The 26,664-nt window shown below is 37.5% G+C and overlaps 1 protein-coding gene across 2 annotated transcripts in view; it reads left to right on the top strand.

The window, feature by feature from the left end:
- Positions 1–25,534, top strand: part of LIG4 (DNA ligase 4) — a 122,272-nt gene extending 96,738 nt beyond the window's left edge. For both annotated transcript variants that reach the window (XR_007405078.1, XR_003134057.3), the window contains exons 3-7: positions 5,049–5,194; positions 6,679–6,747; positions 11,192–11,294; positions 12,362–12,500; positions 22,882–25,534. The gene's annotated coding sequence lies outside the window, so the exon portion shown is untranslated. The remainder of the gene's footprint in view (positions 1–5,048; positions 5,195–6,678; positions 6,748–11,191; positions 11,295–12,361; positions 12,501–22,881) is intronic.
- The last annotated feature ends 1,130 nt before the right edge of the window (positions 25,535–26,664 follow it).

Here is a 26,664-nt window from a genome sequence, read left to right as displayed (position 1 = left end):
TTTGACTATAAAGCATCTTTCCTAGTGTTTAAACAGTTATGCAAGAATGTATAAATGCATAAGGTATTGTTGTAGCTGGTATGGCATTGTACATTTCCAATTAATAGGACTTTGAGTGAATTTAATGCTTGTGAAAGTTATTCATGTAGTAAAGACTGTGTTTTTATTTGCAGGTCAGTATGGAGACATCAGAGTCTCTGTTCTGACAATTCACTTTACCCTTGAAAGAGCTAATTTTTTTAGCTCTAAGAAAATTAATCCATATTTGTGCCAATAAAATAATTTATATAAATCTTTTTATACATAACTCAAAATACTCCAAGCTAATTCACTCATATGACACATCCACAGAAAACGTAGTCCTTATTATGAAGAGAAATTATTAGTTCAGAGTTGACTCAAAGGCATTATGGCTATATTTTAAGCAAGAAACTTAGTGGATATTTCCTCTAGGGTGCATTCTCTTCTCAAGACATTGTGGTACATGTTCTTTCAGTTGCCCCTTAAGGGACTTAAAGGCACCCAGATTAAAAAAAAAAAAAAAAAACAACAACAACTGTATGTGCCTTTTTATAAAAATGATCGAAGTCTTCCTTCAATCATGCTATATTATTCATATCACTGAATTTAAACCTTTACTACTAACTTGGAAAAAATATACATTGATTCACTATATGTTCTTTACAAAATAGAATTTTATATCCAGAGAATACTCTAAAGGGGATCTAGCTTCAGCCCAGCACCCTGAGAGCTCACTCACACATTCTGATGGCTTTAAACCTTCTGGGTTACACTACCCTGGCTCTGAACGGTTCAATGCCCAGAAGTAAAGGCACATTTCCAAGATGCCATTTCAGTGAGAAGATCTCATTGGAGTGTTACTGATGTGGAGAACAAAGGCAAGAAGGAAATGTAGATAAAATTAACTTCCCTTATAACTTGCAGCCCACGGATAAATACTTGAGGCAGGCAGAGTGTGACAGTTCCTCCAGGAAACTCCCAACTGTCTTCACGTGAATGCTTTGCTGGAGGGAAAAACAACCTTAGCTTGACAATAGCAAGGCCTCCTACATCCAAAGAGTCTTCTTTAGCACCTGAAAAGTCCTTTTGGAAAATCCTCTTTGTCTTTAGCTCCCCCAGCTCCAAAGTGTGCAATCAATTGCTCCTTGGATTCTAGTGTAGCTCTTTCTGCCCAGGAGTCCTGTCTCCAAGCTTTAATAAAAACATCTTTTTGCATCAAAGAGGTCCCAAGAATTCTTTCTTGGCCATCAGCTCTGAACCCCAATTTCCCAATCATTACTCTGGATAACATTAGCAGTGCTTTGTGATACCATTAGGGGTCAGAAAAGCTATGAAACTTAAAACCAGCCACTCTTAGGCTAGGTTATCTCATTCTTCCAAGAGCAGCAGAAATGCCATTGAGAAGATTCTTAGTGTCCCCTGAGGCCACCTGATATCTACAGCCAGCTTATGGAAGCCCATGCCTGAAACCCTTCTGCCAGAGTGCTAATCAGGGCCTAGAGTTAGCATCCAGGATGGTAAAGCTCTCAGGATATTGTTTTCAAAACCCTGGAGGATGCTCAATGCTATAGGGTAGATTCAAACCATTCAGCAGAGAGCCTTGTGTATACAGACGCAGTATACACAGTCCTGTATACATACACTGTATAGACAGTCCTGAATAGGATAATCTGTTAAGGTGTTGAAAATCAGAGGAGGAATCTGGACCTCGAATGCTGAGTAGATCTTGTCCATTAGGGGCACTCACCAGGAAGCATTCCACCAACTTCAGTTAAAAACTGTCGTGTCTGTTTTGCAGACAAAAGCATAGAACCCTACAGCAATCCAATGTGCTCCAGGGGATGGCCCAGGGGATTCAAGCTCGATGTAAGACAGATGTACATCTGTCTCCAAGACTCTTACATGGCAATATTAACAGAGGAGAATATTAAAAACAATAAACAAGGGAAGAAATTGCCAAAACACGTGCATACAAGGATCTCTGGCCATTCTTGCAAAGACCATAGAAAGGAGATGATTAAGATCGGTTTATGAGGCTGGCATCCAAATCACAGAGGCTGGTAGAAGGAAACAGAGCTTCTATACAAGGAAGTTAGGAACAGAGGAGGTTAAGGTACAGTAGCCAAAGGGCCTGAACACTTAACATATCATGAATAAAGGACAGGTGGGGGCTAGGTAGGGAGTGATAGGTGGGGGGCCAAGGGGTCAGACTCACAAAAATCCCAAGGATGTGGAGGTAAAAGGAAACCAGAGATAAAGAAACAAACCAGACCATCCTGTCCTAGATGTCAGAGGTAAGGTCTTGTTATAACAGCTACTTGTGACTAACAAAGAATTACTGGACCCTAAAAAGTAATATGGCATTAAAGGGGTGCTCACTAGTCCTTATTCAATGGTAATATCAATAGAGATCTTAAAAGGATTTAGGTTCCCTGGCTGGCTTTCAATAATAGACCAACACTACAAGCCCCCAGAGGACCCCTATCACTTCTGAGAGCTTTTTCTGTATCCTCGCTTAATAAAACTCTATAGCTTTATTCACTCTCCTTTATCCTCAAGATTCATTCCCTTACTCCATAAGATGAGAACCTGGCTCTTCCACTTCAATATCTCCCCATCTTGATGGGCACTGCTTTATCAGGGGCTATGTGGAGGCTGTGTACTCCAGCAGGCTCCATAGAGCAGAGACCATAGTGGCCAGTGGTGGCTACAGAGCAGGTAAATCACAGGTTCTATCTTCCACCACCCTCATCCCCCTTGGGGTAACAAAACAACCTTCCTTGTGTAGAACTCACTTCATGTGGCTTATGTAGCTCTGATTCTTCTCCCAGTCTTGTGCTGGAGTCCAGCATACCCGGGAACTGCTCACAAAAATCCTGTATCCACCTGGTGTACAATAATTATCAAACAGCTTAGCATTTGACCCAAGCAGGGCTCATGAGAATCCTCTGAGGTCATCTGCTGGAATAATGATGTGATTTTTATTTCCCTGGGCTTGTTAGCCAGGAGGATGATAGAAGCAGGGCTTCCTGTCTCTCTTTGGCCACCACACAAAGGCAGCCTGCCAGAGAATGGGATTATTTTAACCTCTAGGTACAAAGGAGCTCTAGGACTGAGCCACTGCATGCCAATAAATTCTTTTTACTTTGTGTAAGCTAATGTGTCTTAGGTTTGCGTCACTTGCACCTAAAGGAGTCTGAACATAGAAATAAGAAAGAACAGTGAACACAGTGGTTCGGCGGCATTCCTATGGTGAGAGTGGTTCCAAGCTTTCACCCTGAAAATTTTGTGCACCTTTATCTTTTTAAACTAGTTTGCTATAGGTTTTGATGATAGGTTCTACTTTGGTCCTATTGTCTGGCTATGATGTTGAAGTGGGAGAGCAAGGTTCATGGAATAGAAGAATGAATCTTGAGGACAAAGGAGAGTGAATAAAGCTATAGAGTTTTATTAAGCGAGGGTATAGAAAAAGCTCTCAGAAGCGAGAGGGGTCCTGACAGGGTTGTCACTGGGGACTTGTAGTATTGGTCTTTTATTGAAAGCCAGCCAGAGAACCTAAATCCTTTTAATATCTCTACTGATATTACCATTGAGTAAGGACTAGTGAGTACACCTTTAATGGCTTATTACTTGTCAGGGTCCAGTAATTCTTTGTTGGTCACAAGTAGTTGTTATTTTTTTTTTAATTTATTTTTTTATTGGTGTTCAATTTACTATCATACAGAATAACACCCAGTGCCCGTCACCCATTCACTCCCACCCCCTGCCCTCCTCCCCTTCCACCACCCCTAGTTCATTTCCCAGAGTTAGGAGTCTTTATGTTCTGTCTCCCTTTCTGATATTTCCCACACATTTCTTCTCCCTTCCCTTATTTTCCCTTTCACTATTATTTATATTCCCCAAATGAATGAGAACATATAATGTTTGTCCTTCTCCGACTGACTTACTTCACTCAGCATAATACCCTCCAGTTCCATCCACGTTGAAGCAAATGGTGGGTATTTGTCATTTCTAATAGCTGAGTAATATTCCATTGTATACATAAACCACATCCTCTTTATCCATTCATCTTTCGTTGGACACCGAGGCTCCTTCCACAGTTTGGCTATCGTGGCCATTGCTGCTAGAAACATCGGGGTGCAGGTGTCCCGGCGTTTCATTGCATTTGTATCTTTGGGGTAAATCCCCAACAGTGCAATTGCTGGGTCGTAGGGCAGGTCTATTTTTAACTGTTTGAGGAACCTCCACACAGTTTTCCAGAGTGGCTGCACCAGTTCACATTCCCACCAACAGTGCAAGAGGGTTCCCTTTTCTCCGCATCCTCTCCAACATTTGTTGTTTCCTGCCTTGTTAATTTTCCCCATTCTCACTGGTGTGAGGTGGTATCTCATTGTAGTTTTGATTTGTATTTCCCTGATGGCAAGTGATGCAGAGCATTTTCTCATATGCATGTTGGCCATGTCTATGTCTTCCTCTGTGAGATTTCTGTTCATGTCTTTTGCCCATTTCATGATTGGATTGTTTGTTTCTTTGGTGTTGAGTTTAATAAGTTCTTTTTGAACTCGGCCATAGTAACTTCTTGCAAGATACATCCACGAAGGCAAAAGAAACAAAAGCAAAAATGAACTATTGGGACTTCATCAAGATAAGAAGCTTTTGCACAGCAAAGGATACAGTCAACAAAACTCAAAGACAACCTACAGAATGAGAGAAGATATTTGCAAATGACATATCAGATAAAGGGCTAGTTTCCAAGATCTACAAGTAGTTGTTATAACAAGACCCTACCTCTGACACCTCGGACAGGATGGTCTGGTTTGTTTCCTTATCTCTGGTTTCCTTTTACCTCCACATTCTTGGGATTTTTGTGAGCCTGATCCCTTGGCCCCCTACCTATCTCTCTCTCTCTCTCTCTCTACCTAGTCCTGCCAGTCCCTTATTCAATGTGAGCAATGAACCTATCTTATATTTTCTTTCTAAATCTGTATATCAAGTATTTTGAGTGTTTTGTTTTTGTTTTTAAGTAGACTGCATCCATACTGTGAAGCCCAATGTGGGGCTTGAACTCACAACCCTGAGATGGAGATCTGACCTGAGATCAAGAGTCAGATGCTTAACTGACTGAGCTACCCAGATGTCTTGTGTCTTGAGTTTTCTTAATGAAGAGAAGAGGGTGAATACTTTTTGATGCTAATTAATTAACATGCTAATGTTAACATATTAATTAACATACTGAATAGAGAAATACAGATGGTCACTCCTACACTTAGAAGTCACTATCATACATAGCATGACTGCATAACATGCACATGGCATTTATACTTGCTAGCTCCCTCTATGCAAGAATGTATACGTGTATCATTTATAACATTGCTAAGAAGGGAAATCGAAGGAGTTCCCTAATATCATTTTTTTTTTAAAAAGCACAGTGAATTTTAGAAATGCAGTGTAAACGGAATATAACAACTTTCCTCAGCTTCAAACTAATGGAAACACGTTTTAAAATAAAGGAACACAGTAAGTATAAGGACACAAGAAAAATGGACTTTCGTATTTTCAACACATTTAAAGGTAGCAAAAAAGGCAGGAATATCTTCAAACAGATAATTGTAATAATCAAAATGTAAGACAATGAAAAAACCCACAAAATGTAAAACAATGAGAACACAAGTTTATTTTTCACTTTAGAAGTGATTCAGTGTTTTCTCATTTTAGAAACATTATATAGAAAATGATACAAACTTGTTAGAGATATGATACAGTGCAGAACAAAGCCACCCAAGGTGAAAAATAAACCTCTTAAAAGAACTGGATGCCAGGAAACTGAATTAACCCAAGCCAATTGACGAAGCCTGGCTGATGAGCTACAAGGCAGCAATTTCCTCTGGCTTATTCTACCATAGATATGCAGCAAATAATTTGTCAGTCATGATGCCCGTTGCCATAATTATCCCTCGTCCCTGTCCAAGGCCATCACTGGGCCAACTTTATAGCTCGTTAATTTGGGGCAATATTTATGGTGAACCTATGTGAGACCTTCAGGTCTTCATTAAGACTGCCATAACTAGAGATTTTAGAGCAAAGGAAAAGTTGCATAAGGGTATTTTTTTGGATGTCTCTTTTTGTCTTTGGCAAACTCAAGCCTATGAACATGTATGGCACCTTGCACAAGTCCTGCATTAGCGGCATTGTAGAAATGTGAAGAGTAGATGGCGTGTGCTCATGGGACACCTGTGATTTAATTGAGAGGGCAGATACACACTCTAGAGCAGATGATTATTGTGCAAGGCACATATACTCCACCCATTATTTAAAGAAAACCCAGGACCAACACTTCAATATTGTGAGAGTTTTTCTATAAATAAGGGTATAAATTCTCTTAACTCTCATGGTAAGGGATGTTTATTATCAGCTTAGAAATTATAAGTTTTCAGGTTGCAGAGCCCCTCACTCAAAGGGTCATAGGGTCCTTGGGGTTAATGCCTTTGGGTGTCATTGAAATTCTAGGACAAGAATGAAAAGTCCATGATAATCATTTAAGAGATTTAAATGAATCTTCCCAATTAAATATTATGGGACAAAAGCCTATCAAGCCTTCTTGATGCTTTGACTGACTGATTGATTGATGCTTTAATTTATTCTACCTTGTTTTCATAGTATTAGACACACAAAGAATGACCATAAAGATATAGGAGTTCACAATGTCACCGTGGAATTGTTAAAAAGGTAAATTTATGTTATGTTTTCCCCCCAATTAAATATATATGTAATACATAATATATGATTAACATATTAATATTATATATGATTATATATATATGTAATCAATCACATTGGGCATATGTAATTATACATGGCAAATTATAAAAGTATTAGATTTAAAGTGCTTGAGCAGTCCTCACTGATAACTCTAACAGAAGGAAATGGTCAGGATTACGACATGCTCAGATTAAGGAGCAGAGCATTCATCCTTGCAACCTTATTTCCAAGTTCAATAAAATACTGACTGGAGGTACCAAACTGTCACACCCTCTTCAGCCATCAAGAATCATCCCTGATCACACAAGAAATTCCTGGTGACACAATGGGCCATTAAAATAAACTTTTATTGAATATTGTCTTAATATCCAGGAACCAGCCCCATGAAAAAAGCAATATTTGCAGTGTTAGTTTGGCAACTCATTGTCCTGGGGATTTTTAAAATTCTTGTGACAATTAATAAAAAATAGACCTGCCAAGCATAAGTTGCTATTGTAAATTACGAATACTTTAATCCACATTCAGAGAACTTATCATTGAGGTTCTTCTTCTGGTGTGATTTATTTGCTTATGTTTACATCCACTCGAGAAAGAACAATTGTGTTTTGTTCTTAAAATAAATTTCTCAGAGCTGGGAACACAATCTTCCTCTTGGTCTTGTCTTTTCCTCACAGTACCTGGGTTTTCCTTTAAAATGTTCTGGGTAGCTTGAGAATTCAATTTGAATGGTGAATATAAATTGGGATCCAATGGAGAATGTAGACCACAGTTGAGAGTCTTCTGAGCAATATTGTTGAGTGATTACTGTACATTGACAATAAAATTGTTTAAATGTTTTGGTTGACAATATATAGAAAACAGCAAATAATTGTCTTCATTTGGGGTTTTATTTTCATTTTTTGTTTTTGTTTTCTTTTTGGTAAATAAACTCCTTATGGAAGAGGAATTAAGTTCCACCTCCCAGAAGAGGGATATTATTTGGAATTCTTCTGTAAGAAGATCTCATCCCTCCTCACCCATTTACTTATGTCAGTGTGAACTCCTGCATGTTTTTCTATACCTTGGGATGTAAACCAATTTTACATTATTTATTTTGTTGCTTAAACTGTTCCAGGTGTATCCACTGGGAGATCTTTTAGCTTGGCTTTGTCATTGTGATATATCTCTAGCATTTTATTTTATTTTATTTTATTTTATTTTATTTTATTTTATTTTATTTATTTTTTATCTCTAGCATTTTATATGTTTGTTTAGTTTGGGGCCCTTTCTTACATGGTGGGATGACAAACCTAGGATCATCTTATATTTTCCCCACCCTACTCCCAGAATCAGATATTTCTCTAAGATACCTTGATTCCTTTTAGTGGGTAATAGTATTTAGAAATGAAGAATTGGGTGCTGAGTATTCTTGGCCTTACTGGGGTATCACTGCTTCCAGACTCTCTCAGCAGAGAATTAGGAAACTGTGTATGCATAATAACCTATACATACACAGATATCTAAAATTATTTCTTCATTTTCTAAAATATACACACTTGTATTCATAATGATGTCTGATTCTAATCCATTCTAGGACTCATTCTGGCTGTCTCTTCCTTGATTAGTTGTAACTTCTTTCTCTAACAGTAAGAAAGATGGATCTCATTATCAACATCATTTCTTAACCGATAGAAACCTCATTCATCTTTGAACAATAATTTGCAATAATAGGTCCTAAAGGATTAGAGATACTTAGTCATCAGATAAAACTTATCATGGTTGGCCACAAAGTTAATGAAAGTGGTCACCTGGTACTGGTAAAATATTTACAAACTGCATTTAAAATTTTTATACATATAGTTAAAAACTTGGAGAAAATTTACAAGAATAGTACAAAGAATTCTTGGAGTCCTTTTATACAAAATCCCCAAATATTAACATTACTGCATGTTATATTTTTTCTCAACCATTCTAAAGTAAGTTGCAAACAGAATGCTCCTTTTATTCCTAAATACTTCATTGCATATTTCCTACTAATGGATCACCTCAAATATTTTGTCCTGGTTGATTACTTTTAGTAGAAGAAAGAATAAGAATATTAAGTTCAGAGGCACAAAAACTGCCTATTTGAACAACCAAGACAAGACAGTCATGGTCATGATGACAATGGTAATGGTGGTTATAATGAAAAAGCGGTGTTGCCTCTTATTAACACTAAGGTCCTGATCAATGGCCTCACGTATACTTGGTCACTAAGATCGTGGAGAGGTCCATACAAATTATTACTAGTTAAGAAAAAGCACTAGTTACTAGTTAACAAAGAGTCAATAATCTTTTTGAATAGAACAGTCTTGTTATTTTTGGTTATATTAAAATAATGACAATGTTTTCTCTAAATGCAAATGAGATGCCAATTACCTCTATGGCTTGAGTCCTCCAACACTTTCTGCATTTTTCCTGAACCACCATATTTTTAATCCCAAATTGATTTTTCTTGCCATTTAAGTCAGAGTTTTAAAATTTTTGCTTGACATAACAAAAATCTTATGTAACTATTGCTGACACAGTGGCACATTTTCTTCTGTGTAAAACACTAATATATGAATTTTTATTATGCTGGTCTTTGGATAGTAGCTCATGACTCTTTTTTTTTCTGGAAGGTATTAGCATTCTTTAACAGGGTTCATATTAATCATGGCTGTAGAATTGTTTTATGACAAATAGAGAGCAGTATCTCATTGTAAAAGAACTAGCTAAACATACATTCTATGCCTGGCATTTGAAGAGGCTTAGTCTGCTAATTTGTTAAGAGTAATTAATGGTAGAAGGTTTGGCACTTTTCACTGACACCAACTCACTTCTAATTGGAAGTAAGAGTTCTGTTGTTCATTTTTAAAGAAGTTTGCCAGATTTTATGGGATAGAAAAGTTTGCTCTGTTCCTGAACAGTGAATCTAGGTATAAAAACATCACTTCTTAATCATAACTTACATTTATAGAGTTCTTCTGCTCCTTGACTCTGAAATATCATCTTTTTTTGGATCAAACACCCTTTCGATTCAAGATTGAATTTCAGGTTTTTAGGTTAAAAGTCTCTACCTAAGCAAAATGTCTTAGTGTTTTTTATATGTGGCCTATTAGATAACACTGACAAATCTCTAAGAAGTAGTAGAATAAGGATTTAAATGTATTTTGTAAGTGTACATCGATCATATTTGTACTTAATAAAATTATTCATGTTTCTATGCTTCTGAAAGCTTTCATCAAAAGGATCATGCAATTAATCCAGCTTGAGACAGGTAATATGTATATAATTGATCAAATTAGATTTGGTATATATATATAGGACTTCATTTGGTATATTAGGACTTCATATATAACATTTGTTTGCCTAAAAATAAGATTTAGTCTTCAAGCATCATTTGACTCATTTGAGTGAGATGTACTTATCAATAGAGGTTGTGTTGTATAGTAGAAAGAGGATGAAATTTGGAACCAGGCAAAACCAAATTCAAATTACCTGGAAGTAATTTTGTCACGTAAAATGGTGATAGTAATATTTGCTTGTGAAGATTAGCTTTAATAAATGTCAAGATGGTGTGTCACTTTCAGTTCTCTAAGGAGCAGATGTCATAATGGGATTACGTACATAAAAATTTCAGAGGAAGATATTTGTGATAAAGAAAGAGGGATCAGGAACAGGCAATGAGCAGGGAAGTCTCCAGATCATGATGCATGTCAGATCACCACAGGAAGGGAGGAAGAACAGGCTGGGTAGGGAGACTGTCACATCACAGTTCCACAGATCAGTGATGAGGTCTCAAGCAAGGCTGCCCATTCGAGGGATCTCATGTCAGATAGGAATGGGCTGGCACTAGTACCTCTGCCATGTTTGTTCATTGACTGGTGGCAACCCAAAGAAAGCATGGCCTCAGCATAAACCTGGTGCAAATTCAAAGGGTCAACAACTGGAGTGGACAGTCAGCGATGTCTGTCTCCCACAGGGAGATCTGATAGCAAGCATCGCTGGCTACTTTTGGTAAGGAGATTCAATAAAGGATAGCAAATATCGTGAGGTAACATTGATCAGAAAGAAAATGCTGGATTTTCAGGAAAAAAAGTTGATTTACATTATTAGCAATTTCAGAATCTATTAAGTCTGTGTATTTGAGGAAAGGTATACTGGCCAATAAAGCAATGTAAAGAAAGAGATTAGGTGGCAGAAACTGTAGACTGTTACATTTTGCAAAGGAATGTGCTACAGACTGAATGTTTGTTTCCTCCCCCAAATTCATATATTGAAACCTAAGCCCCAATGTGACCATATTTGGATGTGGGGCCTTTGAGAGCTGAGTAGGTCCTAATGATGAAACCCTCAGGAATGGGATTCTTGTAAAAGAGACCCTCCCAAAGTCCCTTGTTCTTCCTGCTAGGTGAGGACATACCTGGAAGATGGACACTAGGAATCAAAACCAACCCTCACCAGACACTGGATCTACCAACATCTTGATCTTGGACATCCTAACTTTGAGAACAGTGAGAAATAAATTTAAATTTCTTATAAATCATCTAGTCTATGGTATTTTTTCTTATAGCAGCTTGAATATACTTTGAGTGAAATGGCCATGAATATAGGCTTATATGATTAATCAAAAATATAGTTGAGTTAGATAGATGGATCTTAGGCTCTAGCTACATTTATAACTATAGCTCATTTTCCGAGCTAAGAATGCCTTCCTTGGGACAATAATTTTTATTGTGAGAAAAGTCATGTGCAAATAAAATACTGGTAGCTAAGATAGAGAAAAGCACATGGACTAGTTCACTTCAACTGATGAGAAGATTGTTTCATTGAGTGTACAAAATACACTTTTTTTTAAAGATTTTATTTATTTATTCATGAGAGACACAGAGACACAGAAAGAGAGGCAGAGACAGAGGTAGAGGGAGAAGCAGGCTCTGTGCAGGGAGCCCTACGTGGGTCTCGATCCTGGGTCTCCAGGATCACACCCCAGGCCGAAGTCAGCGCTAAACCGCTGAGCCACCCAGGCTGCCCCAAAATACACTTTTAAATCACTGAAGTCCACCTACAAATATTAAACCACATTGGGTGTAGCGCGAAGATTTCAGAGCAGTATATTCTGAATTCCTCCCTCTCATTCCTTGTGTCATTTTTTTTTTAAAGATTTATTTATTACTCAGCCATCAGAAAGAATGAGTACTTACTATTTACACCGACGTGGATGGAACTGGAGGGTATTATGCTGAGTCAATCAGAGAAAGACAATTATCATATGATTCACTCATATGTGGAATATAAGAAACAGTAGAGAGGATCATAGGGAGGGAGAACTGACTGAGAAGTCATCAGAGAGGGAGAAAAACCATAAGAGACTCTTAACTCTAGGAAATAAACAGGGTTGAAGGAGAGGAGATGAGTTGGAGGGTGGGGTAATTTGGTGATGGGCTCATGATGTGATGAACACTGGGTGTTATATGCAACTAATCACTGAACACTACATCTCAAGCTAAATATGTACTTTATGTTGGCTAATTGAATTTAAATTTAAAAATATTGTAAAAAAATTATTTATTTATTTTAGGGGGCGCAAATTGGGGGAGGCGCAGAGGGAGAAGGAGGAAAAATCTCAAGCAGACTACCTGCTGAATGTGGAGCCGACCTTGAGATCATGACCTCAGCCAATACCAAGATTCAGATGCTCCACCAACTAAGCCACACAGGTGCCCCTCTCCTGCCAATTTGGTTACATGTTTTACTTTGACATAGGCTGTAATCACACAATATATTGTTAATATGATTTGTTTGACAATTATTTTTCTTTTAGAGAGATTAAAATATGGTAACATTTTATTTCCTTTCCAGCACTCTTCATTTCTTTGTTTGGTCCCAGATTTCTGACCGGTATCATTTCTTCTCCATGAATGACTTCCTTTAATGCTTCTTATCCAGTAGTGGCTGGCAATGAACTTCATCAGTTTTTGTGTGCCTGGGAAATTGGTTACTTCCTTTCATTTTTGAGAAATACTTTTTCTGAATATAGAACTCTGGGATGACAGTTCTTTCCTTTCCATGCTCTGGATATGGCATTCCTGCAGTCTCCTGGCTTGCCTCGTTTCTGATGAGAAGTGTCATAAGGCTTAACCTTTGTTTCTTTGTAGGGGAAGTATTTTCCTCTGGTTGCCCCTGGGATTCTTTGTCTTTGGCTCCAGAGTTCGAAAAGAACATGCTCAGGTGTGTGTGTGTGTGTGAGAGAGAGAGAGAGAGAGAGAGAGAGAGATTTACTATATCTAGTATTTTCCAACTTCTCAGATTCTGGTTTTGCATCTGCAAGTAATTTTGGAAAGTCCTCTGCCACCTTTCCTTTGGGTATTTCTTCCATTATGTTCTCTCACTCAGTTCCTCTGGCACTCCAGCTACAAGTGTGGTAGAGTCTTTGCTATTGTCCCAAGGGGTTGGCGTTTCCATTCTGTTTTTGTGAGTATCTTTTTTCTTTTCTGATTCAGTTAGGGTAACTTCTCCTGACCCATTTCAAGTCCAGCATTGATTTCTTTGGTTGTGTCGAGTCTACCAACCAATCTCTACAGCTTCCATCAAGGTGCTTTTTATTCCTCATATTTCCATTGGACTATTTCTTATGGTATCCATCTCTCAACTGAAATTGCCTTCTGATCTTGCACATTGTCTGCTTTTTCTACTCATAGAGTTTAACATATTAATTAGAATTATTTTATAGTCTCTGTCTTATACTTTCAACATCTATTTCCTAATAGATTCGGATGATGATGACTTCGGCCTTCTGGACTGTGGTATTGTTTTTGTCTTTACTTCCCATGTGCTTCACAGTTTTGTGTAGGACAGTAGATACTGAGGCAGTATTCACTTTGTTCCTTCCTTCATGCCTTTAGTATAGGATCTGTTTTCTTCTGGGCAGGATTTGGGCTGAATTTGAAGGTTTTTTTGCTCTGGTCACTGGAAGTTTGTTGTTGTTATAGAAACCACAGACTTTCAACTGCTCTAGTGATACCTTGTTTCTATCTCCCTGGTTGGTGTTAAGTCTTGACTCTGTGTTTGTCCCTTAAGTGAGTTTCCCCTTTGCTGGTGTCTTCCCTTATTTTTCCTGGAGTTTCATTAGTGTGACTGTGGGATGGGGGGCAGACAGAAGGTGGGTTTTCAGTTGTATACTGATTTGATTTCAGGTGTAGGGAAATCCTGGGGGCCTGGACCTTGGGTGTGTGGCCTTCACAAGACCTCCTGTCCTCCTGCGGTTGTCACTTCTTTCCCGCCCCACCTCCCCTGGCTACAGTGCCCCAAGACTACAGTTCTGACCCTCCTCTCCTGCAGATTAGCCTTTTCCCACTAAGAGAAGAAGGGAGGAATGAGTCTGTGCTCCGTCCCCTCTTCCAGCAGCAGTGGGATGCCAGCCCTCCTCTCTCTGCTGACCCAGGCAGTGTTTTCTCTAGTGAAGGAAGATAGGTTAGGTCTAGGTAGATTTTCATGGTGGGGTGTGAAGAGGTGAAGTGGATTCTTTCTGATTTAACTTGAGATCCTGGTGGATGTGTCCTGGGGTAAAGGTTCATAGGAGTGTGACAAGCCCTCTATGTCAGTGTCCTCCATGGCACTCACAGGAGAGCCCACGTCCAGCTTTTAGCAGCTTCTAAGGTGTTTCTAGTTAATCTTGCTAGCAGATCTGTATTGCACCCAGACATGTCTGCCCCCAGGCCAAAGTGTGGGTTCTGTTCCTTTCTGCAGACTTCTAGGTCTCTCCAGAATTCAGGAGCATTTTCTGCCCTGTGGCTTCAATTCTCAGATGAGCTCAAAAAAAAGTCATCAATTTTCAGTTTGTCTTGCTTTTCTTCTTCTTCTAGAATGTGAGTGATATCTTTTTTTTTTTTTTAGCTCTGTGTAGCTCTGAGGCATCTTTTTGTTATTGATGAAATGGCAGAGTTTATTTTGAATGCTTTATTGTCAGTTTGATTAAACAGTTACCCCAGGTGTTGCCTCTCAAGGCACCTATATTCATGTCTTAATCAAATGTCCAAATTTCCTGCAACAACTATTGTGATTTTTGCATCCTTACACTGGATCTTAAATATAGAAAAATTATAATTTTCAGGATATCTTTTAAACCTAAAAGTAGCTTGAGGTTTCCCAGAGAGGCCCTGGATAATCACAAAGATTTGTTCGCTCATCTATAAAAAGAGATGAGCTGGAAATCATTAGGTTTATTTAATATGTTGCTATTATAGTTGCATGAGAAGATGCATCAAATCGGAAGAGATGCTGACTGAGCCTTGTGGAGAGAGCAGTGCTATTACTGTAAATATTTCAGAAATGGCATATTTTATAGTAAGTTCCTAGATTATCTGTCAATACCCACACTGTCCACATAGGATTTTGTTTATCAGAGTCCTGCTGGTGTTTTGCCTGATGATACTACGTGACATCAGTCATTGGTTTCACTATTATTTAAAATTCTTACTTGGCCGTAAGATACAAATTACTTACTTACTTTGTATCTGTTACCCAAAACTGAGTTTGCTTCTTGGTGGGCATTGAGCCCAAAGACATGATGAAGCCAAAGAATAGGACAAGGTAGCGTTTTACTGGCAACCAGAAAGGAGAACACCAAGGCTCTTTCCCAAAACAGTGTCTTGCTGAATAACAGAACCAAGGAAGTTTAAGCCAAGGGCCAAGGGTGTACACATATTCGTGAAGGGGCTTACATGGTGGGAATTCAGCATGGAATTGGGCAGAAGACGGGAGTTTAGTCCAGAGTCTTCAGGGCTGCAAAGGTCCCCACCATTGATTCTCTGGCTCTGTTGGTCTTGGTTATCTGCAGATAACTCAAGAATGCACTCCGTTTAGTCCTCACGTTTAAACCAGCCCTGGGATTTTTTTTTTTTTTTTTTTTTTTTTTTTTACCACCGATCTGTTGTCCTTGATGTGACAAGCTATTTCCTGGCCCATAGTGGCTCTTTGCTCTTACCTTCTTTCAGAAGATGTCCTGGGGCCCAGAAGGACTTTTCTAATGTCAGGAAAGCTGTGTCTCATCTTTCTTTTGCAGGGGACTCTTAACTCTTGCTGCCTACACATCTAGTATCTTCTAGGCCAGCTATTCTCAATTATTGACACACCTCAGACCTACCCATGGAGTTTTATAAAAATACCAATGGTGGGACCCTCTGCAGACTTACTGAATCATGTTTTATCAAACTATCTCCTGATAGTTTTGATATATTTTTAAAGGTTTTATTTATGTATTTATTTATTTGACACAGAGAGAGAGAGCACAAACAGGGGGGAGCTGCAGTCTCCCCTCTAAGCAGGGAGCCTGATGCAGGATTTGATCCCAGGACCCCAAGATCATGACCTGAGCCAAAGGCAGATGTTTAGCAGACTGAACCCCCCCCCAGGCACTCCTCATGTTATATCTTGAGTTGTAGTGGGGGGGAAGGAAGAGCTCTTCCTCTGCAAATGTCTTCCATCAGGACTAAGAATTCAATTTACATGAGACAGATTAACAGGAGAAAAAAAAAGTTTTATTTCATGCTCACAAAAGCCTACTAATGAAACTGAGACCCAAAGAAATGACCAAGGCAGCCAGTTTTTACACACATTAGGCAGAGAGATGATGAACTTGTGAAGAACTTACAGGATAAGAAAAACAGGTGTTTGAAAGCTTTTATTAAGACAGAATTCTAAGCAGAATTTGGGCTGAGGTAGTAGATTAGTAAAAAAAAAAAAATTAAAAACAGATAATAACATGGTTAATTTCTACAGTTTTCTCACCTTGAAAGTCCCAGTCTTTACTGATAATGAAGCAGAAGAGCGAGATTCATGACCTAAAGATTTGGAGTCGAAGAATAAATCTTGTGGACAAAGGGGAGTGAGTAAAGCAATAGAGTTTTATTAAGTGAGAATACAGAAAAAGCTCTCGGGAGTAAAAGAAGTCCCGACAGGGTTGCCACTAGGGGCTCATAGGGGTTGGTCTTTTATTGAAAGCTAACCAAGGAACCTAAATCTTTTTGACTTCTCTACTGGCAAGCACCCTGGATTAACAACTAGTGATCACATCTTTAACGACTTACTTCTTTTTAGGGACTGGTAATTTTCTGCTGAACACAGGACACTGTTTTAAATAAGATTTCCCTCCCTTGGACACCCAGTAGAGGGTGGTCTGAAGTGTTCCCCCATCTCTGGATTTCTGTGAGTCTGATGACGGAGCCTCCTACCTACCTCTCCTCACCTAGCCCCTCCTGTCCCTTACTCAATAAGGACGTCTTTGACTTCTTTGCAGAGGCATGGTATTTTCACATGGGAGATTTGTTTCCTGCTCTCCAGGAGGGCAGGGGAGATTCAGAGTGTCCTTGCACATGTTGTTTCTCAAGTAGCTTCAATTCAAAATAATCAATAGGCCACTATGGTCCATTTTGGGGCAGCCTGCCCTGGGCCCCTACCATATGTTATGTATATTCAATCTCAAAAGTATTGCATCTTACATATCAAGATTTTTCCATGAAAACATGTATATTTACGAGTTTTTAAAACTCAGATGTCACACTCACAAGCTTTCTTGAAAATTGCTGTATTAGTTATAGACATATTGTCTCTTTTGTGTGTATGTGTGTGTGTGGTTTCATCATTTTGTCTGTCACATTGTTAGATAACTCTTTTTTGAAACCCAAATCCAATTCCCTATAACGTATAATAGGCCATTTACATAGTTCACATATTTACTTATTTTTCTTGTATTATTTTTCTACCTGCTTTACCCTAAGATAAGGTAATAATACATGAGGAGCCCCTCTGTCTGATGCCCAGTCCACTCTGTGGGGTTTGTGAACTGGCATTACCCAGAGCTGTGCGGTGAGATCTGAACATACTCATCTATTTTACTGCCTTTTTTTTTTCTTTTAACTTTCTCATCCGACTGGACATCTCTTTTATGTTTAGAAGCCATAGTTGACTCTTTGCTGCCCAACCACAGAGACTATCTCAGCTTTTGTTATAAATAATTCTTGCAAACATCTATTTTTTTCAAACATCTATTTAACCCATATCCACCATACACACGCACACATACACACACAGACCACATCTTCCTAATAGACACAGATGCAATATCGTTATTATAATAATAATGGTAGTAATAAAAACTTATTTAAAATATTACTGAATCGAAGTTCCCATTTTGTCACTATATGTCTTTTGAACCAAGAAGTATTGAAATATATTTGCATCATTGACGTCTCCAGATCTTTAAAAAAATGTATAGCGTTTTCATAAAAATGAGTTTTCATTTGAACTGAGGGTTTGGGGAAGAGGAGAATTCACTATGTACAAAGGAGCCTGTCCTCAGTCATAGAGGAGGTTCCTGAGTAAGTTATCAAGGGGGAGTTTGTGTACTTGGAGAAGGAAGCCTGGTGGCCAGGAGCCCAGTGCCAGGTGGCGAGAGGCTCAGGCAGGAAGCCTGCTTGTCCTGTCTCAGTCCCTGACATTCTGTGAGAGCCAACCCCACTAGTACACCACTTTCCCCACATTTTTACACAGTTTATTATTACACAGTTTTATTATTTATGGATGGTGAGTTCTCCAGGGTACAGACCAGTTCGTGCTTGCTTCTGGTTTCTCAGTGTTTAGAACAAAGTCCTAACCCTGTCTTTCCATTTTGAGCTAGTTCACAACTTAGAGAGAATTGCTGCAAACATATAGAAACCATACCAAAAATTTGACAAGGTATTTCGCTAGATGCCTGTGGCATAATGGGAGATATATTCTCTATAATAGCACACATACATACACATACAAGACAGAGAGACACACACATAAAACACAAGCACACATGCAACACACATACATACACAGATGCACGCACACAACACACACACGTGCACACACAGTGTTAAGCCCTGCATGAAATCCCTCAACTCCTTTCCAGAGAGTTTAAGGATTAAGACAAAATGACCTTCCTGGTAATGGAAGCATGTTCAGCTCATCCTCCCTGGCACCCACAGGACATTTGGAAGACTGTGCTGGCCTCCCTGCCTCTCTGGCCTGAGCCTCACACCCTGGACCTCAGTGTCCACACTGGCCACCCTGCACTCCCTGTACTCAGCACTGACCTTCTGAGGGTTTGTAGAAGCCGTGTCCTCTGCCCCATCCCCATCCCTCCCAGTGGCATCCATCCATCCCTCCCCATTACGCCTCCCCCTTCCAGGAAAGACTGCCGTGGCCTCTCGGCCTCTGCCCTGTGAGTGTTCCTTCATTGTGTTGCCGTTGTGCTTTGCATGTTGTCCTCTAAATCTTGATTTACTTGTCTCTCTTTCTCACCAGACACAATTATCTTTGAAAGCAGAGGCTGTGTTTTGTTTGACTCTGTGTCTCCAGCACTTATTTTAGTTCCTAGCAGCAATATTTGTGGAATTAATGAATTATTTATGAGTGAATAAAGGCAAGTAAGAAATAAATTTGACTTAGAAATCTCTCTTGCTCCTGTGTCTGGGAGGATAATAAGATTAAGATAGGATAAGTGGGTGTAGAAACAGGCTTTGGGAAGAAAAATTGAATTCAGTTCAGACTGTTGAACATGAGTAAAGTGTGGAACATCTAGGCAGGTAGTTAATAACGTTTAACAAATATTTATTCAGAACATATTTCTTGCCAGGCCCAACACTCAGAATTAAAAGGGGAGTCAGCCTGGCCAGGGTGTACGGCCCCTGAGCCCCCTCTCAGGCAACCAGTTGTTCAAAAACTAAAAGAGAGACCAAAGGGTTCTGAGGGCCAGGCAGTTTACAAGAGGGGCCCCAGGAGCAGGCCTGCTGTAGAGCTTCCCTGGGAGTACAAGGGCCAGGATGCAGATAAGGATGTATCCTTGCTTAGCTCTTTTTCACCATGGAGGGGAGCTGCTTCCAGCTTGTCTCCACAATCCTGAGCACAGCTGGAACTGCTGCTGGGTTTTTTGTTGTTGTTGTTCTTCTTGAATCACGGATTCTTCTGCAGACAAATTTTACACACAAACTATTTTAAGAAGCCACTGTAACAAGTTTGCAAAAAGAAAGCAAAATGCCTATCCTTTAGGAGTTTATATTCTAAAGAAACACACATTCCCCCCACCCCGAATACATGTGCCATAAACTCTACACATGTGTTTGCTCAGAATGAGCTGAGCACAAGGTCTGTTTAATATTGAAAGACAAAAGGAGTTTAGGGATATTCATGTGTATTTCAGAATTGTTTCTTGAAGAAAGGATTTTAGGATTCCAAGAACACTTCCTCATATGTACTATTTCTTATTATCTGCTGATGAATTACAATGTGATTATTACAGAACATTGTTACTTGCTGCATATGACCTAAACACATAAGAGATAGTTGCACTTTGTTTACTGGAATACACAATGAATCATGGAGATCATCACCCTCTCCTGTAATGACCTTTGACCCCCCCAGGTCACCAACGTTATCTTGCCTTCACCAGAACACTGAGTTCCCTACTCAGATCTGTGTATTTGATTTTTTTTATTTCTTTTCATAACTCACATATTACCCTTTTCTCTTGGAAGGACCTTCTCTTCACCCATCATGAATAGATTTAAGAATTACCCTAGGGGAAAAAAAAAAAAAAAGAATTACCCTAGGAGAAAATATTTGGTATATTGTCTTAAATACTCCATCACATGAAAAAGGAGTATTTCTATAGATATCTTTATCACCTACACTTTTGTTAGGTTTATGAACCAATTAGGTGGAAAGGACTTCATTTTAATATTATTTAAATTTAAGATTTTAGTAAAACATTAAAAATATTATTGTGTCTTGAAGTTGCTATATTATTTAATAATATTTAAAGAGTCTTTAAATAATAAAACCTTTACTGTAGCTTGGAAATAGTGAAAAATTACTGGTCTTGAATGGTATAAATATCATTATTTATGAATATGCAATAAAATATATCAAGTTTGTAAAATATGCATATATATTTATTTATAAATATATATTTATTTAGAAAGCTTTGGAGACACTCCACTGAAGACATTTAAAAATGTAATAAACTGATAAATCAATATTCTTTGTCCCTTCCTTCCATCTTGACCCTCCTGTCTCCCTTCTCTCTCTCTCTTCCTCTTTCCCTCTCTCTCTCATACTGGGTTCATTGAGTATGCATTAGTAGCATGCATCTCTACGAGAGAGATCAGTAATGTGAAATTCTATTTTTTTTAAAGCAAAGACTTAGATGATTTATTTTAACTCTGAATTTATTTAGCACATTTATAAAAATAAGTTCACATGGAAACATTAGGAACAAAATTCACAAGTTTACAGGAAGAGAAGGAAGATTCTTTTTTTTTTTCCTCTAAAGATTCTGGTAATTAAAATTTCCCATTTTATCTAGTTCCACTGCTGAATAGTTTTATTTAGAGTAATCTTAAATAGTGAGATTTCTGGCAACAATAAGGACTCTTACATATAATTATCTCTGTTTCAACTCATAAATGTATTAATTTCAGCTAATTCTGCTTTGCTTTTATATATAATTTTTATTATGACTTAAACACAATTTTGATATGAGACAAAATGGAAAAAAAAGACAATCATAATTTGATTATTTTTTAATATGTTTTTAACTACAGGACAAATACGTTCTTTTTTATTGATTAGATTTTATGTAAACATTTTGCCTACTATTATATCATATCTTCTTAACTGTCTTAACTTATTTTAAATCATTTTATATAACATCCTACTTAATAATTTCCTTTACTATTGCATACTACTAAAAAATAATTTCGTTTCTGATTTTAATTATGTTCAAAATGCTATAAATCTTTCTGCATTTATGCATCTTTTATATTTAATAATGGTTCTTTGGAATTGATAACAGAATATATCATTACTAAACAGCATGAAAAGAGTAATGTTTCTTACAGTGAACAGTCTTAGCATTTTAAATTAACAATACGATTTTATGACATATTTTAGTAAAGTCTGAGACAGCCATTCTATAGACATTAGGCATTTAAACTTGTCAATATGTCAAGTTTATTTCAATTAAATTATAATTTACATGAGGTTGAGTGTTTTTCCATACATAGTTTACTTATTATTTTTACTTTTATGTAAATCATATCTCATGAATTTTACAAATTAATTTTCTGAGATTGTGTAAGCATTTCTTATGAATTTAGAAAACCTTCATATGTATTTAAACTTTCAGTTTTCATCATAGTATTTTGCTTTTTACCAAGGAGATACATATACATACTTGTTTCAAGCATATATGTGTGTGTAATTATTTTAAAAAATCTATGTGTCAATTTTTTCTCCTTTCTGCCATGTGGTTTCTTCTATAGAATCTAAATTTAATAGTCTTTTCTAGTGACCTGGTAGGAATATTATATGGATTCTTTTTATCAACTCCCTGTTGAATACACTTTCAGTTTTATTTTTCTAACTTTTGAATGATGAAACTTTCATATTGACCCAAGAAACAACAGATTTTCATGTTGAATTCAGGAAAATGGAAGTATTTTTAATTAATTTAAGAATGTTTAATTACTTTGTCTAAGTCATTATTATATTATCTTTATTTAAGGGAACATCAGTAGTCTTTAATTACAAATCTACGAACATTTCAGTGCACATACGTTAATTCTGTTAGGAAATGTTTTCAGGCTTTGAGATTAGTAAATGAAAATCGAAACAGTCTCAAGGAAAACACCACTTTCTAAAATATGTGGGTAATTTAATTCAAAATCATATATTCTTTAATATACCTAAGATTAATATGATTAATGTATCTTTGCCATTGCAATATAGATTTTATGAAGCATAAATTTTCCCAGCTAGATAGTTTACTTAGTGATTTTTGCTTTAAAGGTGAAAGAATTCTGTTGTTGATTATGAAATATTACAGTGAAAGTAAATAGAGAAGCTTAGAATAATTTCATATGAAGAGATCAGCTGGACAAGTATCATTGGACATGTTGAAGAATAAGGAAATATCATGGATTATTCTACTGATAAGAGATATAGTGACATAGTGATATATTTCTTAGCAGTAAGTTACATTGACTAATATTTGAATGTTGAACATTATTGCAGGATTTCTTGTTTCAGCTCTTCATGTGAAGACCTTGGAAGTCTCATCCTTACAACAAGAAAAAAGTTAAAGAAAGAAAACAAAAACAATGACTTTTAATGGGCCTCTCAGAGAACTGAGGTCATAGTGAGAACGGCCGCCTCCAAATCTGGAGAGACAGTAAATGCAGAGAATCAGAGCTGAAATGAGCTTCCCTGAAGCACAGCTGGTTGGAAATACAAACTGCTAAGAACCCTTAAATGATAATTTTGACCAGATGCTGCAGTGAGGGTTGGCTAACATGAATGAGAGAGACCTGGGGTCTATATTCTGGGGGAGCCTCCTCATGTGCAGAGGTCCTTGGTCTACAAATTCCATCAGACATATGTAGTATGTGATACTCAGAGTAGATATCAATCCAAGTGTATTAATATTCAACTAAATATTAATAGTGCAAAAACACCAATTAAAAGGCAGTGATTGTCAGAGTGGATTAAAAGCAAAAAAGGTGGCCTAACAATATGTTGTCGACAAGAAATCCATTTAAAATTTAAAGACAAAAACCACTTATAAGCAAAGGGTTGGAGAAAGATACCATGCTGACACAAATCAAAAGAAGGCTGGAGTAGCTGTATTAATTTCAGATAAACATACTTTAGAAATAATAAAATCATCAGAGATCGAGAGAGGGGCATTACAGGTGATAAGAGTCTGTTCTCTAAGAAGAAATAACAATGCTTTGTGTGTGCGTACCTAATAAAAGAATATCAAAATATGTGAAACTTGCTATCTCAGGAAATATTTTGGAACCTACAAATGTGGTTTATCTATTTTCTTTTTTAGGAAAAATGATTATCTCTTATGATTTTCCTTGAATTCACTAGGTCGTGTTCCACAAATCAACTCAACCTGATTACTTAAATGGACAGCAACATTGGGCAGCCCCGGTGGCGCAGCGGTTTAGCGCCGCCTGCAGCCCAGGGCGTGATCCTGGAGACCCTGGATAGAGTCCCACGTCAGGCTCTCTGTATGATGCCTGCTTCTCCCTCTGCCTGTGTCTCTGCCTCTCTCTCTGTCTCTATGAATAAATAAATAAAATCTTTAAAAAAAAAATGGACAGCAACATCAACAAAACCCAATGGCTTTATTTTTGGGGTGTGAGTGTAATTTTAGAAATATTTTGAATTCAATCTCTGACATCTTTAAATGATTTAGAATTATATTTTAATTAAGAAATATAATAATACATTAAACATTTGCAATATAAGATTAAAATCATTGCAAATGTGTAAGATACTGAGGGAAATCTGTAACCTCCTGATTCCACTGAAGCTTTTGTTTCAACTGAGTGACTTCTAATGAATGAGGACAGCTGCCAGTAACTCTTGATTTTGGAATAAATGATAATAGTCAGTATAGAATGTCTCAATTTTGTATTCATGAGAATGTAAATCTGCCTTAACATGATTTTTTCACTTGGGGCAGGAAACCCAAGCAAAATGTTTGCTTTGTGAACAATTTAAAAAATATGTAAAGTTTGAAGGAAAATCACTAGCATTGTTTCCAAATAATATAAAGAAAAATTTTAATATGGAATAAAATTCAAACAAGGTGTTTTCGAAAACTTTTTAAAGATAGTTTTCAGAATAACCTTGGCAAGCCAATCTCAAGTAACAGAGGACCTTTTAGGAAGGAAGGTTGTGCTATTGATGTGTCTCAATCTTTTTGAGGGGGTCCAGGACATGGAATTTGCACATCAGCTGTATCCAGGGATATGTTTTTAATTGTTCAAAAGAGAACAAATGATTAACCAGCCCGGATTTTTAAATTACAGTTAAATCCAAGTGTTGGTTTCAATGATTATACCATTACACTGGTTTTTGTTACTGTATTTCTAGCTACATCTCTGGAGAGATTAGTTTTACAGTTTTTTAAATTTTATAGTTAAATTTAATGACCCTTTCTAGTACCCAGTTATGAACTATTTCAAGAAATGTCCTGTTCTATTGCATTATGATTGAGACTATATTGAAAACTGGAAAGCATTGCAAACATGGGAGATGTCTGATTCAACGATTACTGTATTCTCCATTCCATTTTGTGTGCATGTGAAAGTTGGGAAATTATGGCTTATTTTATAATCAGAGGTCTAAAACAGAATTTTGGAACAACTTTAAGTTTTAGAAACATTATTAACAAAGAACAGCTTTCAACTTTGGACTACCTCCTAGGCATATATATACTCATTTTCCCCTTCTTGTTTCTGTGCAACAAATTCTTTGTATCATTCTGGTCCTTGTCTATAGGACACTGCCAGGGAGTTGTGGGTCATGCTCAATAGTTTTTGGCTGTTTTACCTAGAATTCTGGCAGGCATGATAGTGGTTAAACGGTATTGGGGGCTTAAGCATTTCAGCAACATTCTCCAGTGTCACTCTTATTTTGCTACATCGAAGCTAGAATTCATGGTTGGATGTTTCCATCTCAAAAAAGTAAGTATAAAAGATGAAATCAAGCCCTGGGAATGGGCTTCACGTTTAATGCCCTTGATGTGCTATATAAAATCAATATGCTTTTCACTTATCAGCTGCTCCAAATCCTCCTCATTCTTTACAAAATGGAAGCATGAGGCACAAAACTTCCACTGTAATTACTCCAGAAAATAGAAAAGGCTCTTTTGACCTGGTTTTCTTTCCTTTCTTTTCTTTTCTTTTCTTTTCTTTTCTTTTCTTTTCTTTTCTTTTCTTTTCTTTTCTTTTCTTTTCTTTTCTTTTCTTTCTTTCTTTCTTTCTTTCTTTCTTTCTTTCTTTCTTTCTTTCTTTCTTTCTTTCTTTTCTTTCTTTCTTTCTTTCTTTCTTTCTTTCTTTCTTTCTTTCTTTCTTTCTTTTTCTTCTTTCTTCTTTCTTTTTCTTTCTTTTTCTTTCTTTTTTATAAGTGTGCTGCTAAAAAGAGCATGTCTCTAAGCCCAGTGTGGGGAAAGACCTTCAAAGAGCTACTCCTTTGATCACAGCAGGGACAGCCTCTTTAGCCTCCCAATTAGCCAGGGACAGACACGACAATTTTAGTCACTTGGTTGGTAGGACCTACTTTTTCTGGATGATTCTCTATTATTTTGATGTATGAAAAACAGAGAAAAGTGGCTTATTCCTGTTGATATCTCTTGTTTTATCAAGTCCTTTTGATAGAGAGGTCACTGCATTGTATTTTCTCACACTCACAAAGCTTGTCACTGAGAATACTGTGTGAGGGTAACACAAAACTTCACTGTATGCAAACATTGCTCTATTCATAATTAATGAGTGGTTGGCCTTCTTATTGCCTCCCTCCAAATAATGTTACTATGCTGAGGCAGAAGATGTCCAGGCCTCAGTGTGATAAATAAGCATGAAGAAATCTGAAGCAGCCTCATTCCTAGTGGCAAAGTTGGACCTATTATCACCTCACGTTCTTGTTGGACACCTTTGGTTTGAGTAAGAGACAAGACACTGGGTCTCAGAATGAAAAACCATTTAAGGGAATCACTCACATGGAAGAGGTTCACTAGTGTTCTGTGTATTCTAAGACACGTTATTAAAGGCAATTAACCCTTGGGGGAAGGGGTGAGGAGGGGATGGCATTGCTCTGTGCATGTAGATGCAAACACATAGTGATTTATAAAGATGTGGAAGCTGGATTGGATGCCTCCTGAGTACCAGGAACTCTTTTCCAAATACTGTGTTCTCATGAAATGTTTCTGAAGCCAATGCTGTCATTATTCCTCGTACTGAACAAACAAAACAAAACAAAACAACTGAGGCACAGAACAGG

This window comes from Canis lupus, chromosome 22 (genome assembly GCF_003254725.2).
Source record: "Canis lupus dingo isolate Sandy chromosome 22, ASM325472v2, whole genome shotgun sequence".
NCBI lineage: Eukaryota > Metazoa > Chordata > Mammalia > Carnivora > Canidae > Canis > Canis lupus.
This window is presented reverse-complemented; position numbering and strand designations above follow the sequence as displayed.